Source organism: Archocentrus centrarchus, chromosome 5 (genome assembly GCF_007364275.1).
Source record: "Archocentrus centrarchus isolate MPI-CPG fArcCen1 chromosome 5, fArcCen1, whole genome shotgun sequence".
Lineage (NCBI taxonomy): Eukaryota > Metazoa > Chordata > Actinopteri > Cichliformes > Cichlidae > Archocentrus > Archocentrus centrarchus.
Window position 1 is genome coordinate 3285552 of NC_044350.1, and position 16900 is coordinate 3302451.

Genomic DNA, 16900 nt, shown 5'->3' on the forward strand with positions numbered 1-16900 from the left:
TGTTGAAGGACCTCAGGCGTCTCAGAAAATAGAGGCGACTTTGGCCCTTCCTGTATAGGGCATCAGTGTTCTTAGCCCAGTCCAGTTTGTTGTCAATGTGTACTCCCAGATATTTGTAGTCCTCAACGGTGTCCACACTGACCCCTCCGATGGACATAGGGGCCACCGGTGCCTTGTCTTTCCTCAAGTCCACCACCAGTTCCTTTGTCTTTGTCACGTTGAGCTCTAGATGGTTCCGCTTGCACCATGTGACAAAGTCCTTCACTGTCCTCCTGTACTCATCCTCATCACCCCTGTTGATACATCCAACTATTGCAGAGTCATCAGAAAACTTTTGAAGATGGCAGGTCTCTGAGCAGTAGCTGAAGTCTGTGGTGTAGAGGGTGAAGAGGAAGGGAGAGAGGACAGTCCCTTGTGGGGCTCCAGTGTTGCTAACTACTCTGTCAGACACACAGTGCTGCAGCCGTACATACTGTGGTCTGCCAGTCAGGTAGTCAACAATCCAGGACACAAGGGGGACATCTACCTGCATCGCTGTCAACTTATCACCCAGAAGAGCAGGCTGAATGGTGTTGAATGCACTTGAGAAGTCAAAGAACATGACCCTCACAGTGCTGGCCGGCTTATCCAGGTGAGCGTAGACTCGGTTTAGCAGGTAGATAATGGCATCCTCAACTCCCAGGCGGGGCTGGTAGGCGAACTGGAGGGGGTCCAGAAATGACTGGACAATGGGCCGGAGCTGATCCAGGACGAGTCTCTCCATGGTCTTCATTATGTGGGAAGTCAGTGCCACTGGCCTGTAATCCTTGACGTCACTGGGTCGCGTCATCTTCGGGACCGGAATGATGCAAGATGTCTTCCACATCACAGGGACCCTCTGAAGATCCAGGCTCATATTGAAGACATGGTGCAGTACTCCACAAAGCTGGTTGGCACAGGCTTTAAGCACCCTGGGGGAGACCCCGTCAGGGCCTGCAGCCTTGTTTTTGTGGAGTCTCTTAAGTTGTCTTCTCACCTGGTCAGCAGTGAGACTAACTGTAGAGGTGGCGGGTGGGGGAGGGGTGGAGACGTCAAGAGGGCCATCACAGGAGGGAAGCAGGCTATTGTGAAGTGTGGGGGTGGGTGGGGGTGGAGTGGACTTCTGGAGACCGGCAGCAGAGCTGTCTGGACGAGGGAGGACAGAGCCTGCAGTGTCAAACCTGTTAAAGAACAGATTTAGACACCTTACAGATTACACACCTTCCTTATAGCCTCCAAGCCATCAAAGTCAACTTAAAGATTTATTGATTGAAAATTGATAAAAGGCCTTAAAATATAGAAACTAGGATTCATACAAGTGCAGTGTGTACTGTCATCATATAGATCAAAGAAAACAAAATCAGCATACAAAATGCAATGGTATTCCCATCCATCCATCCATCCACTTCTACTTCCACTTCCACTTCTCTAAGATCGGGTTGCGGGGGCAGCGGCCTAAGCAGAGGAACCCAGACCTCCCTCTCCCCAGCCTCCTCTTCCAGCTTATCCGAGGCATGAGTGGAATAACCTCTGCAGTGTGTCCTGGTTTCTGCCACGGGACCACCTCCCGGTAGGACATGCCAAGAACACCTCATCCAAGAGGCATCCAGGAAGCATCCTCGTCAGATGCCTGAATCGCCTCAACTGGCTCCTGTCAATGTGGAGGAGCAGAGGCTCTACTCTGAGCACCTCACAAATGACTATACTTATCACCCTGTCTCTAAGGGAGAGGCCAGTCACCCTTTGGATAAAGCTCATTTCCACCATTTTTATCCATGATCTCATTTTTTCGGTCACTACCAAAACATTGTGACCATAGGTGAGAGTAGTGACCTAGATCAACAGGTAAATCAGTAGCTACACTTTTACACTCAGCTGTCTTCATCATGGCAGACCGGTGCAGCGTCAGCATCACTGCAGCCACAACCCCAATCCATCTGTCAGTCTCCCCTTCCCCTCTCCCTTCACTCATAAACAAGATCCTGAGATACTTAAACTCTTCCACTTGGGGCAGCATCTCATCCCTGAGTGGGCACTCCACCCTTTTCTGGCTGAGGACCATGGCCTCAGACTTAATGGTGCTAATTCTAATACCCATGGCTTCACATTCAACTGCGAACTGTTTCAGTGCAAACTGGAGGCCACCACCTGATGAAGGACCACATCATCCACAAAAAGCAGATATTAAATTCTGAGGCCACCAAGGTGGCCTTCTGCCACTTGGCTATGCCTAGAAATTCTGTCCATAAAAATTATGAACAGAATCGCTGACCAAGGGCAACCCTGCCGGAGTCTAACACCTACCAGAAATGAGTCCGACTTATTGCCGGCATTGTGGACCAGGCTCTTGCTCCCATTTTACAGGGACTGAATGGCTCGTAACAATGGGCCAGACACCTGAAACTGCTGCAATTGAGGAGTGTAGATGGGATCCACCACCCCAGTCTGCCAATGCAGTGGCACCACTCCAGATCTGTATATGATGTTCCAGAGGCGCATCAACCAAGACAGCCCTACAGTATCCAGAACATTCAGGAACTCAGGGCAAATCTCATCCACCCCAGAGGCCCTGCCACTAAGGAGTAGTTTAATTGTCTCAGTAACCTCACCTCCAGTAATGGGCCCTCGTCCCTTCACTCTGCTTCCTCGACGGAAGGTATGTGAGTGGGATTAAGGGGTTCCTCAAAGTATTCCTTCCACCACCCGACTATATGCTCAGTTGAAGTCAGCAGCACCCCACCCGCACTATAGACTGTGATAACAGAGTACCGTTTTCCCCTCCTGTGTCACCTAACCTTTTAGCAGAATAACTTCAAGGCACTTTGAAAGTCTTTTTTTCTATGGCCTTACTGAACTCCTCCCACACCCAAGTTTTTTGCTTCAGCCACCACCCAAGCCACATTCCACTTCTTCTGCCAGTACCCATCAGCTGCCTCCCACAGGCTAACCAAGCTAGATAGGACTTCTTCAGCTTGATGGCTCCTTTTACCTCCAGTGTCCACAATCCCGACAGGCACCAACCACCTTGCAGCCACAGCTCCGTGCAGTAGCTTCAACAATGGTAGTGCGGAACATGGTCCATTAGGATTCAATGTCCCAGCCTCCCTCAGAATGCTGTCGAATTTCTGTTGAAGATCTTGCCGACTGGTGCCTCTACCAGATGTTCCAATCACACCCTCGCTATACATTTAGGTGCAAACTAGGGTGTTCTGGTGCACTTATGGACATGCATTTTCTAGGATGTTTTATGTTGGGTTAAGTTGTAGTATTTTCTACAATGTTGCAGTATTTTATGCTCTTTGTGGTATTATTTAGGAAGGTGTTTCGGATTTGATCTTGCATTTTCTAGAATGTTTTGTTTTTGTTGCATTTTCTAGACTGTTTAATTTTCTTTATTGCTGTTATGTTTGATGAAGTGTTGTGCTTTGTAACAATTTGTTGTGTATCCTTGTTGTCTTTGTTGTGTGTTTTGTTTAAAGGTAGTTTTGTGTTTGGTTTTGTCCAGTTTTGTATTTTGCATGTTGGGCCACCACACAGAAAATAATCTGGTTTTATGAAATTAAAAATATAAAAGGGTCATTTGACCCTGGGTGGAGGAGCTTTAATAGGGCTATGATTTAGATGTGAGGCAAGACAGCCGGAGGAGGGAGACAGTGACCACAGAGATGGAACTGGCTCTTAAACATCTTTCCTTCACCCCCAGAATACACACTCATGCGCACACATACAGACACACACAAACACACACAGTTCATTATTGCTGCTTGTTCACTCCTGTCCTTCCTGCTACTGCCTTGAAGTGATTAGCAAACTAATGAGACAATCTGCAAAATGTTTTTTTCCTGCACAAAAACCTTGTGCGCAATAAGCTGCCATATTATGTACTGCACTGAAGAATATCATGATTGAGCTACCTCTTCACAGCCTCTTTCCCATCCTGCTTCTTGTGTTCTCCTGACTGCCAGCAGGGTACTGCAGTAACTGGAGTGATATTTGTGTGATGTTGTTGCTGTTGTGAGCCCCAGGCTTTTTTCTCTGATCGGGTAGGGGCTCCTCATCTGGGTTCTAATGCCTGCCTCTCAGCCAATGGCATAGCAATATGACTAATGCACCACGTCCCACCCTTGCACCCCTCATCAGCTTTCTCTTTCGCTGAGGAGATTAGAGCTATGAGGCACTGAGACATGTCTTCAAAGTACCATATGGAGTGTAGATAAACCGGATCGAAAGTTCCTTCTGATAAGAGTAGTGTAAAAATAAGTAGTAGAAGTAAGAATGGAAAAAATAAGACATTGTGACTCAATGCCATTTTTTTCGTGCATCTCTGGAATTGATTTTTTCTTTTGATTCTTTTATTGACTTTATCAGGTGACCAGGGCCCTATTCCAGAAAGCATGTTCAACAAATTCTGAATTTAAGAATAAACTCTGAGTTGATTAACACCAAGATCAGGAACGGTCCAGGAAGGCTGAGCAAAGAGCCAAGTTTAATCAGCTCTGAGTATGTGCACTCTGAGTTAAGCGCGTGCATGAGTAGAGAAATAAAGCCATCATCAGTGGAGATCCGACACTATGATTCACCATGGCAACGGGTAAATAAAGAGCAGACCTTCTATATTGATCCAGTGGACCGAGGAATATGCACGCATGTCAGTGCTGACCATAATATTTATTTTAAAAACAGAAGGGGTGGAAAGAGTAATTTTAATCAGCTCGGTCCACTCTGTCACCATCATAGAGAAAATCGAAGTTTGATATAAAATATATAATTTTTTATAATGTCTGTTGTCATCAACTAAACTGGAATTTTGATTAGAGTCTCTGGAGTTTTTTGTTTCTTGAAGACGTTTCATCTCTCATCCAAAAGGCTTCTTCAGTTCTCAGCCAAATGGTGGAGAGACACAGGTTTTTAAACCCCTGTGGGCGTAGTCCCCTGGAGGTGGTTATGACCCTCTATTGTTCATGTGCGTAAACACATGTGCCAAAGTGTGAAGGGAGGCGTGGGTCATTTCAATCATTTGAATCAGTTTGATTAGAGGCTTTAATTTTTCATTTGACGTTTAAATCTAATGATTCACTTGTAACCTGATATGGATAAAATGTAGCTGACAGTAAGTGAACTGGAGAAACAGTTCGGACAGTTTACTGATGGACCTGTGATTTCAGTGACCCAAGAGACTCAGGAGTGGATCTGCCACCAAGTCCATTTTTTATTAAATAAAAAACCATTTGCTACCATTTGACCATTTAATTTTTTCAATAATTATTCAGTAAAAATTTAATGTGCGAAAGAAACATAACCTTAGTTTTTGGATTAAAATGCTTAGAGATAGAGACAGCAGACATGCTTTACTGACTTACTGTTAATGCTAAGAGTTTAATAATAGTGACTGTTTCACATTTAACTAAAAAAAAAAATGCAGGGCAGCTTTATCAAATCTTTTATGAATGTAAAGTTTTATCAGAAAAGGCAAACATATTACAAATGTCTTTTATCAAGCTACTGTATCTATATGCTGGTGCAGGTAGACATTAGTTATTTCAGTATAGTTTTGGAAGGATGAAACATTTCCATGAATGGACCCAAAGTGGACCTAGACAATATGAGCTGGGAATGACCAGAACCAAACTGATCCAGTCTGAATCTGTGATTCCTTTTTGGATCTGACACCAATCCAGACCTGATTTGCTGATCCATTACGGAGGCTATGATTCCAGTTCTGGGTCGACCCACTGAGAGCAATTTAGGTGATTTTCAGTGGAAAATATGTTGAGGCTCAGACCCAGAATGTTGTTAGACATAATTTAATGACTGAATCTCCATCTGTGAACAAGTTTTAATGTGAAATGTTCAGAACACAAACTTCTGTCTGTAGGCTGCATTTAAAAACTCACTTTAAATACATTTAGTTCTTCAATAATTTTAGCGTAATTTTTATTCAAATATTCACATCATCTTCAAAATTCAACTGTGACTTTTTTTCATCAGTGTGACAGCTTATAACATGACAGATGACTGATCATTGATCAGTGTCTTCTGTGTCTTGATGCTTTATACAGATAATTTTGATTTAAACAGTGATTCAACATACAGAAAACCTGGAATTTCTCTCATCTCAGGGTTAACAAACTCATAGTTGTTAGCTAAACCTGCATCCCAGAATAGGGCCCAGTAGTAGACCCAGTAGTATCCCAGAGGGGGAAGGGAGGGTGGACAAAGCACTCCATCTTCAAACTCAAGCTCGGAGTTTCTATCCAAAGACTCATATGTGGTTAGGTTTGTAGTTTAGCTGTACATAGTTTCTAGAAGACAGGATTGTACATCCAAAGGCACTGAGTACACACATCAGAACAAAGCCCATAAAATCATTCCAGTTTTGCAGCTACTGATTTCTAATGACAAACAAAAACAGAGATGTGGCATGGTAAGAGTGCTCAGCCTGTATGGGTAAATGCATGTTTTTGTACTGTAGAAGTAAAAATCATGCCCCAAATGGAGTTTACCCGACTCCTGCGGTTCAGTGTGTGTTTTAGTCAATCCGATGTACACCAGTGAAAACATGCTGTGACTGATCTATCACAATCCATCATACACACAAACACACCCCCACCTATACATTTTCTTCCTTACTGAGTGGATTGAAAAATCTTCCACTTGAATTTGACACATTTGCCAACAGTACACAGTTCACCAAGCAAGGCGTGGCGGCTGGACTTGCAGCTGCTATTTGAATGCCACTGAGTCTCTGGAGAGGAAAAGAAAAGGATCTTTGCTTTCAGTCATTCCTATTGTCATGACAACTGCTTTAAATGCCTCATCTGTGATTGATGTTTCAGTGCTTCTTTCCACCTTGCCTCTTGTCATGTCAGAGAGGTTCAGTCATTTCTGCACATTGTGTATTCCTGTGAGGGATGTGCAGCCAAGCACAGCGGCATGTGATACATGCAAAGCATATTCAGCAGTCATGTTATCAGTTGAGTGATAGTGCAGCTTTTTATTTGTAGTTAAGCATCCCCCACCCTGCCTGTTTCCAGCGTTCTGTGACTGCCTTCACCCTCCCTTCCCACTCTCTGATTGGGGCATATATCTTCCACAGTGCTACACAACTTCACTCTTGGCAGAACCAGCATTTGCTCACCTGCTGTCTTGAAAGGTTTTAACTTCACAGAGAAAACGGGCAGTACACAAGAAAATTTGGGAGCCGATTTTTTTCCAGGCTTGCTCTAATGTGTCATTACAAGTCCTTTGCCTTTATAGTCTCTTGTTTAGCACATTACAAGATATAACCAGTTGCTTGGATCTATTTCACACAGGTAACTCTTTTGACAGACACTGTAGCCAGGGTTCAGTCCCAAATAGAAGTGTTCCTGGCTCAGCTATAGTTTTGACAGACATGCAACTAAAACAGATGCATTCCAATTGGGGACCGAACCTTGGCTGCAGTCCTTGGTGCTACTTTAGCAACACTTGTGCATTGCCTGTGGCACTTGAGTCACTGCAAACAGATATCCTTTGCATTTTTCTGAACACCTTTCCTTGACCTAGATATACCATGTCAAGAAAAGAGGTTCATAAAGACTTTGGAAAAGACAACAGCAGTGCCAAGAGAACTCAAATGTGCTTACACAAGGCTGTCAGAAGGGACTGTCAGACAGCAATATCTCCTTTTCTTATGTAATGCATGGTCCTGTGCATTCTATACCTGTTAGAAACCTATAAGCAAAATAAGACGTAGAGACTACAAACATAGCATTAACCACCGACATCTTTTCAATTCAGTTTTTTTTTCATTTACAGCACCAGTTCACAACAACAGTCACCTCAAGGCACTTTATAGTATAAGGTAAAGACCCTACAATATTAGAAAGAAATCCAAACAGTCACACAACCCCCTAAGAGCAAGCACTTGGTGACAGTGGAAAGGAAAACTCCCTTTTAACAGGGAGAAACCTCCACCAGAACTAGGCCCAAGAGGGGCAGGCATCTGCTGCAACCGGTTGGTAGGTGAGGGGAAAAAGAAAACTGCAAAGACAGTCATAACACAAGGCAAACAATATGAGAGAGACTCAGAGTTTAATAATTACTAATGATTAAATACAGTAGTGGTGTATAAGCACACAGAGAATAAAAAGAGATGAGTGAAAAGAAATGCTCAGTGCATCATTGGAAGCCCATCGGCAGCCTATGTCTATTGCAGCATAACTAAAAGGTGCTTCAGGGTCACCTGATCCAGCCTTCACGATTAGCTTTATTACAAAGGAAAGTTTTAAGCCTAATCTTATAAGTTGAGAGGGTGTCTGTCTCCCAAATGCAAACTGGGATCTGGTTCCATAGTAGAGGGACCTGATTGCTTAAGGCGCTGCCTCCCATTCTACTTTTGAAAACTCTGGGAACCACAGGTAAGCCTGCAGTCTTACAGTGAAGTGCTCTGTTAGAATAATAAGATATCACGTGGTCTTTAAGACATGATTTTCTTGATTAGTCAAGATTATGTATGTCAGGAGAAGGATTTTAAATTCAATTTAACAGGACGCCAATGAAGAGAAGCTAATATAGGAGACATTTTCATTTCAAATCCATTTTATTTATATAGCGCCAAATCACAACAGTCACCTCAAAGCACTTTGTATTATAAGGTAAAGACCTTGCAATAATTCAGAGAAATATGGTCTCTGATTCCAGTCCCATTTAGTACTCAATGATCCAGAACACTGCAGTATTATGGATCAATTGAAGGCTTTTCATGGAGCTTTTAGAGCAACCTGGTGAAAATGAACAACATGCATGAACTAGCTTTTAAGCAAGGAGATAGGATGTTTCCAATTTTAGCTATATTGTGCAAATTAATGAAGGCAGTCCCACAGATTTGTTTAATGTGCTTGCTGAAGGACATATCCTGATCCAAAAATTAGTTTCGTTGGTTTGTATCATTTGGCTTTATGACTAAATTAAGCTGGGTATCATCAGTATAACAAGCAGAAGAGGATGTGTGTGTGTGTATGTAATATATATATATATATATATATATATATATATATATATATATATATATATATATATATATATTGATAGATTGATTGATGAGGTACAACACTAATGCTATAGCAAAGGGGAGCCAGGACGACAGGTCAGGGGGGAGATTTCATCATCCCCACACTCCGAGATTGGGTACCAAGCCCCAAAAATAATAACTAGTATACTGAATAACAGAGCAGTTGATCTGAAAGATAAGATTATGGCTAAGATGGAAACCTGGACCCCTCGAAGCTGACTACCAAGACTACATGAAGTACCCTCTGAAAGTGTAGTAGAAGATGTGAATGCAGCACTAAAGACAATCCTTACTTTGACTATCACCAAAACCAGTCAGTTGATCTATAACAAGGCAGCAAGTGATCTTTGAGATGCTTGGCTACAAGATGAACAGCCACAAGGAGCAGTACCCTCCATGAAAAAGGCAACTAGAGGCTAAGATCAAGGCAGCAGGGGTGGGAAGTTAGCCAGCTATCAGAGTTGCAGAAAGCTGTGATGAAGAAAGGGGTGCCTAAGAAGTACAATGGACTGTCCATACCTGAGGCCTTAGAGACTGCCAAGCAAAGACTCACAGCCTTGGCTAATTGCCTAAAGAGATATACAAGAGAGATAGAAGCCAGGAAAATAAACCAGATGTTCTCCACTGAACCATCCAAGGTATACTCTCAGTGGCAGGGGGAACAATATGAGAACAGCACCCCCACCAAGGCAGAAGACGGAATAATGCTGGAAGAGTATATGGGAGAAGGATGCATCACACAACACCAATGCTCAGTAGCTAGTGGATCTAAGAGTACACCAAAGTAACCTCCCTGAACAGGATCAAGTAACCATCACAGTGGCAGACATCCAAGAAAGACTCTCGCATATGAAGAGCTGGACAGCACCAGATATGATTCACGCCTACTGGCTAAAGAAGCTAACTGCACTCCATGAGCGCCTGGTAGCACAAATGAACCAGCTGCTAGAGGCTAAGACACATCCAGAATGGCTGACCAAAGGCCAGATGGTCCTGATCCCCAAGGACCCCCAGAAGGGACCGGTTCCATCCAACCGTCCAATAACCTGCCTCAGTACAACATGGAAGCTCTTGTCAGCAGCCAAGATGAGCAGGCACATGGCACAATAAATGAGCAGGCCCCAGAAAGGAATTGGCAGAAATACCAGGGGAGGAAAACACCAGCTACTGGTAGATAGAGCAGTTTCTCGAGACCGTAAGACTAGACTGACCAACCTGTGCACCGCCTGGATTGATTACAAGAAAGCCTATGACTCGATGCTGCACACATGGATCCTGGAATGCCTAGAATTGCACAAAATCAACAGGCCCCTAACAGCCTTCATCAAGAACCCAATGGGAATGCGGAGAACAACACTAGAGGCCAACTTCAGGCCCATTGCACAAGTCACCATTAGGTGCGGGATTTATCAAGGAGATGCTCTGTCCCCACTGCTGTTCTGCATAGGCCTGAATCCTCTACGAAATGGAGCAACCATCAGCCACCTCCTCTACATGGATCAGGCAGTATGCCAGGAGTGAACGAGATATTGATTCACTGATCCACACCGCACGGATCTACAGCACTGACATTGGAATGTCATTTGGACTGGAAAAGTGTAGTTGGATGGTAACAAAGAGAGGGAAGGCAGTCAGAACTGAGGGGATTGCACTACCAGAAGGCAACATTGCAGACATTGAAGACAGCTGCAAGTACCTTGGAATCCTACAAGCAAATGGGAACCATGAAGAGGCCACTAGGAGAGCTGCAATGTCCAAGTACCTGCAGAGAGTAAAGAAAGTCCTAAAGAGTCAGCTGAATGGGAAAAACAAGATCCGGGCAATTAACACTTAAGCCCTGACAGCTATTCTTAGCCATCAGTTTTAAATTTGCTTCAGTGTTGCCTGCTCTGGCCTCTGGAATGCAATTGACTATGATTGCTGGGGTGTCTAGCTTCACATTTCTCAGAATAGAGTCACCAACAACCATTTTTTCTTCAGTACGTAAGTCACTGATTCGGGAAATTTGATTCTAAACATGAACAGATTGGTGGTTACAAGGGTCTTCTCTTTTTGGCGTTTCCTCCTCACAGTCACCCAATAAGTGAATACTAAGAATATCATTTGCAGGTGAGTCAAGAGAAAGTGTGTTCTGGTAAAGTACGTGTAGGTTATGGTATGAAATAAATTGATATAATAAAGTTTGTAATTAACTGAACTCCCCACATTAAGCTACGAAAAACACCACTGTGCTTTGCAACTGCAGTGAGACCCAATGGTTCACACCTTTGGGTGTGGTCATTAACACTCTGGTCAGCAAAGACTGGTCAGCAGAAATTTGTTTCTAACCCACCCTTAGAGTTTTTATTCTGTTCACTTAATTCTCTGAGGTTACTACTCACAGTCCAACAGATGTCAGGTTAATTGGTGATTCTAAACCAGCCATGGATGTAAGGTGGATAAAGTGCTGAATATATGGTTAAATGAGCATGTAGTCTAAAGCACTGCAAGTGGACAGTAAGACTAGAAACTAACCCTATGGTATCGAGCTGTGATTTTTGAATTTCGACATTCATGGAAATTTGAAACTGCTGGCTAAGGCTAATCGTAGATTTGGTAAGATCGTTATTCACGTCGGCAGTAATGACACCCGGTTACGCCAATCGGAGGTCACTAAAATTAATATTGACTCGATGTGTAACTTTGCTAAAACGATGTCGGACTCTGTAGTTTTCTCTGGGCCCCTCCCCAATCAGACCAGGAGCGACATGTTTAGCCGCATGTTCTCCTTGAATCGCTGGCTGTCTGAGTGGTGTCCAAAAAATGCCGTGGGCTTCATAGATAATTGGCAAAGTTTCTGGGGAAAACCTGGTCTTGTTAGGAGAGACGGCATCCATCCCACTTTGGATGGAGCAGCTCTCATTTCTAGAAATCTGGCCAAATTTATTAACCCTCCTAAAAACTGACTACCCAGGGTTGAGACCAGGAAGCAGAGTTGCAGTCTTACACGCCTCTCTGCAGCTTCTCTCCTCCTGCCATCCCCCCAAAACCCCATCCCCATAGAGTCGGTGCCTGCTCCCAGACCACCAAAAACCAAAGCTAAAATCAGCAAAAAACTATTTAAGCATAAAAATTCAAAAACAATAAATAATACAGCTTCATCAACTGCACCAAAGAATAAAACAATTAAATGTGGATTGTTAAACATTAGGTCTCTCTCTTCCAAGTCCCTATTAGTAAATGATTTAATAATTGATCAAAGTATTGATTTATTCTGCCTTACAGAAACCTGGTTACAGCAGGATGAATATGTTAGTTTAAATGAATCAACACCCCCGAGTCACAGTAATTGTCAGAATGCTCGAAGCACAGGTCGAGGAGGAGGATTAGCTGCAATCTTCAATTCCAGCTTATTAATTAATCAGAGACCCAGACAAAGTTTTCATTCTTTTGAAAGCCTGACTCTTAGTCTTGTCCATCCTAATTGGGAAAATCAAAAACCTGTTTTATTTGTTATTATCTATCGTCCACCTGGTCCCTACTCAGAGTTTCTGTCTGATTTCTCAGGCTTTTTATCTGATTTAGTGCTCAGTTCAGATAAAATAATTATAGTGGGTGATTTCAACATCCATGTAGATGCTGAGAATGACAGCCTCAACACTGCATTTAATCTATTGTTAGATTCAATTGGCTTCTCTCAAAATGTAAAGGAGCCCACCCACCACTTTAATCATACTTTGGATCTTGTCCTAACATATGGCATAGAAACTGAAGACCTAACAGTATTCCCTGAAAGCCCCCTCCTGTCTGATCATTTCTTAGTAACATTTACATTTACTTTAATGGATTACACAGCAGTGGGGAATAAGTTTAATTACAGTAGAAGTCTTTCTGAAAGTGCTGTAACTAAGTTTAAGGATCTAATTCCTTCATTGTTATGCTCTTCAGTGCCATGTGCCAACACAGTGCAGAGCAGCTACCTAAAATCTGCTCCCAGTGAGGTTGATTATCTCGTCAATAGTTTTACATCCTCACTGCGTATAACTTTGGATACTGTGGCTCCTCTGAAAAGGAAAGCTTCAAATCAGAAGTGCCTGACTCCGTGGTATAATTCACAAACGCACAGCTTAAAGCAGATAACCCGAAAGCTGGAGAGGGAATGGCGTCTCACTAAATTAGAAGATGCTCATTTAGCCTGGAAAAAGAGTTTGTTGCTCTATAAAAAAGCCCTCCGTAAAGCTAAGACATCTTACTATTCATCATTAATTGAAGAAAATAAGAACAACCCCAGGTTTCTTTTCAGCACTGTAGCCAGGCTGACAAAGAGTCAGAGCTCTGTAGAGCCGAGTATTCCTTTCACGTTAACTAGTAGTGACTTCATGGATTTCTTTACAAATAAAATTTTAGACATTCGAGAAAAAATTATTCATAACCATCTCAAAGATTATTCTTCATGTTCGGCTGCTTTCAGCACTGCTGGTATTTGTTTAGACTCTTTTGCTCCAGTTGATCTTTCAGAGTTAACTTCAATAGTTACTTCCTCCAAACCAGCAACATGTTTATTAGATCCCATTCCTACTAGACTGTTCAAAGAAGTCTTTCCAATTATTGATGCTTCAATCTTAAAAATGATCAATCAGTCTTTATTAGTTGGCTATGTACCACAGACCTTCAAGGTGGCTGTAATTAAACCTCTGCTTAAAAAGCCATCACTTGACCCAGCTGTCTTAGCTAATTATAGGCCAATCTCCAACCTTCCTTTTCTCTCAAAGATTCTTGAAAGAGTAGTTGTAAAACAGCTAACTGATCATCTGCAGAGGAACGGTTTATTTGAAGAGTTTCAGTCAGGTTTCAGAATTCATCACAGTACAGAAACAGCATTAGTGAAGGTTACCAATGATCTTCTTACAGCCTCTGACAGTGGACTCATCTCTGTTCTTGTCCTGTTGGACCTCAGTGCAGCTTTTGATACTGTTGACCATAACATTTTATTACAGAGATTAGAGCTTGCTATAGGTATTAAAGGTACTGCACTGCAGTGGTTTGAATCATATTTATCTCATAGACTCCAATTTGTTCATGTAAATGGGGAGTCTTCTTCAGACAGTAAGGTTAATTATGGAGTTCCACAGGGTTCTGTGCTAGGACCAATTTTATTTACATTATACATGCTTCCCTTAGGCAGTATTATTAGAAAGCACTGCATCAATTTTCATTGTTATGCAGATGATACTCAGCTTTACCTATCAATGAAGCCAGATGACACACATCAATTAGTTAAACTGCAGGAATGTCTTAAAGATATTAAGGCCTGGATGACCTCTAATTTCCTGCTTCTAAATTCAGATAAAACTGAAATTCTTGTTCTCGGCCCCACAAATCTTAGAAACATGGTGTCTAACCAGATACTTACTCTGGATGGCATTACTTTGGCCTCCAGTAACACTGTGAGAAATCTTGGAGTCATTTTTGACCAGGATATGTCCTTCAATGCACATATTAAACAAATATGTAGGACCGCTTTTTTGCATTTGCGCAATATTTCTAAAATTAGAAACATCCTTTCTCAGAGTGATGCTGAAAAGCTCATTCATGCATTTATTACTTCTAGGCTGGATTATTGTAATTCATTATTATCAGGCTGTCCTAAAAGCTTTCTGAAAAGCCTTCAGCTGATCCAAAATGCTGCAGCTAGAGTACTGACAGGGACTAGAAAGAGAGAGCATATTTCTCCCATATTGGCTTCTCTTCATTGGCTCCCTGTTAAATCTAGAATAGAATTTAAAATTCTTCTCCTCACATACAAGGTCTTGAATAATCAGGCACCATCTTATCTCAAAGACCTCATAGTACCATATCGCCCCAACAGAGCACTTCGCTCTCAGACTGCTGGCTTACTTGTGGTTCCTAGGATACTTAAGAGTAGAATGGGAGGCAGAGCCTTCAGCTTTCAGGCGCCTCTTCTGTGGAACCAGCTTCCAGCTTGGATTCGGGAGACAGACACCCTCTCTATTTTTAAGATTAGGCTTAAAACTTTCCTTTATGATAAAGCTTATAGTTAGGGCTGGATCAGGTGACCCTGAACCATCCCTTAGTTATGCTGCTATAGGCCTAGTCTGCTGGGGGGTTCACATAATGCACTGTTTCTCATTCACCTTATTTACTTTGTTTATACTCCACTCTGCATTTAATCATTAATTGATATTAATCTCTGGCTCTCTTCCACAGCATGTCTTTCTCTCCCCTCAGCCCAACCGGTCGCGGCAGATGACTGCTCCTCCCTGAGCCTGGTTCTGCTGGAGGTTTCTTCCTGTTAAAAGGGAGTTTTTCCTTTCCACTGTCGCCAAGTGCTTGCTCATAGGGGGTCGTTTTGACTGTTGGGTTTTCTCTGTATTATTGTAGGGTCTTTACCCACAATACAAAGCGCCTTGAGGCGACAGTTTGTTGTGATTTGGCGCTATATAAATAAAATTGAATTGAATTGAATTGAATTGAATTGAATTGAATTGAATTGAATTTAGAAAAAATATTCTTCAAAATCTTACCAATAAGATAACAGAAAAATAAGCCTTCTAAATGACACATATCAAAACTTTTTTCATCCCTATAACAGTTATAATAGTTATTGATAGATAAGTAGATAATACCAGTTTAGATCAGTTTGAGAAGACAAGATTGCCATGCATATAGTGATGCATCATTTTTGGTGAAAACAAAAACAACAATTTTTCATGTTCCTGGACCACCAGAACCTTTTAAATATAAAAAGAGTGTATAGAAGCTGTTGTGTTTTTTTCTTAATGCACTCCTCTCTCACTACAGAACTGTAGTGTGTTTGCCAGGATAACACATGTGCAGCCATATTAACTGAGATTAAAGGCTGTACTTGCCCAGCCATTTCACTGCGAGGGACTCATCTGCTCTGGATGTGAAGTGTGGACCTACCCTCAACACATCCAGCGGTTTCCATAGTGACCAGCAGGCCAATCCCCTCTCCCCTTTTCAGCACTTTAGTGCAGCGATCTTGTGTATAGTATGTTACGTGGGTTCTTTTACAGTGAGATATTCCTTGCTTAGTCAACAGCCTCAGGTATATTTGCAAATGCAATGTTACTTAGTATATTAACAGTAAAAAAAAAAAATGCTATAAAATGTACATAAAGATTACATTGTACCTGTATAAAGACTCACATGCTACATACAGTATAACAGTCTTTAGGAAACATACCACACAGTTGTGCCTCCGAGCACTAATAGATATTGATCATATGGACAGGATTAAGTAGTTCTAACATTGGTAGTCTATTTACATTAATACAAATTAAGTGGAGAGTTTGTGCATGCGATTTGTAGCAGCAGTTATATCATGAGTCAGCTGTACGTGAGCCATCATCCCAAATGCTGTGTGTGTGTGTGTGTGTGTGTGTGTGTGTGTGTGTGTGTGTGTGTGTGTGTGTGTGTGTGTGTGTGTGAGGAGGTAGGAGATTTAACTCTGTTGAAGTCACTGTGTCTAAGCTTTCTGCTCTCCTGTTCCCCCAGACCAGACACAGAGGTCCCCAGCTCCGCCATGACTCACAGACACCACCATCACTCGTGAGTACTTGTTTGTTGTACATTAGAGAATTTTGTGTATATGTAGTGAAATGTTAGTGCTATGAAGCAAAAACGTACTTTAAGAGAAAGGAAAATGTGTACTTTTTCTTGGAATGCAGAGAATCAATAATAGTTTTTTATTTCTTCATATCTACTTATGAAGGGATGAACACAGTTCACTTTTTACCGTATGTATGCTGCTCTGTGCATGTGTTGTGTGTGCATGTTGTGTGCCCCAAAAACAACTACTGCTGGAGG

General features: G+C 42.3%; 1 protein-coding gene across 3 annotated transcripts in view; it reads left to right on the top strand.

Moving 5' to 3' along the window:
* The window catches only part of iqsec1b (IQ motif and Sec7 domain ArfGEF 1b), a 220962-nt gene that overhangs the window by 103436 nt on the left and 100626 nt on the right, over nucleotides 1-16900 (top strand). Inside the window, exon 1 of one of the 3 annotated variants that reach the window (XM_030729498.1) lies at nucleotides 16619-16642. The exons of the other annotated variants lie outside the window; for them this stretch is intronic. The gene's annotated coding sequence lies outside the window, so the exon portion shown is untranslated. Of the gene's footprint in view, nucleotides 1-16618; nucleotides 16643-16900 lie in introns of those variants that run through there. 3 annotated transcript variants of the gene reach the window in all.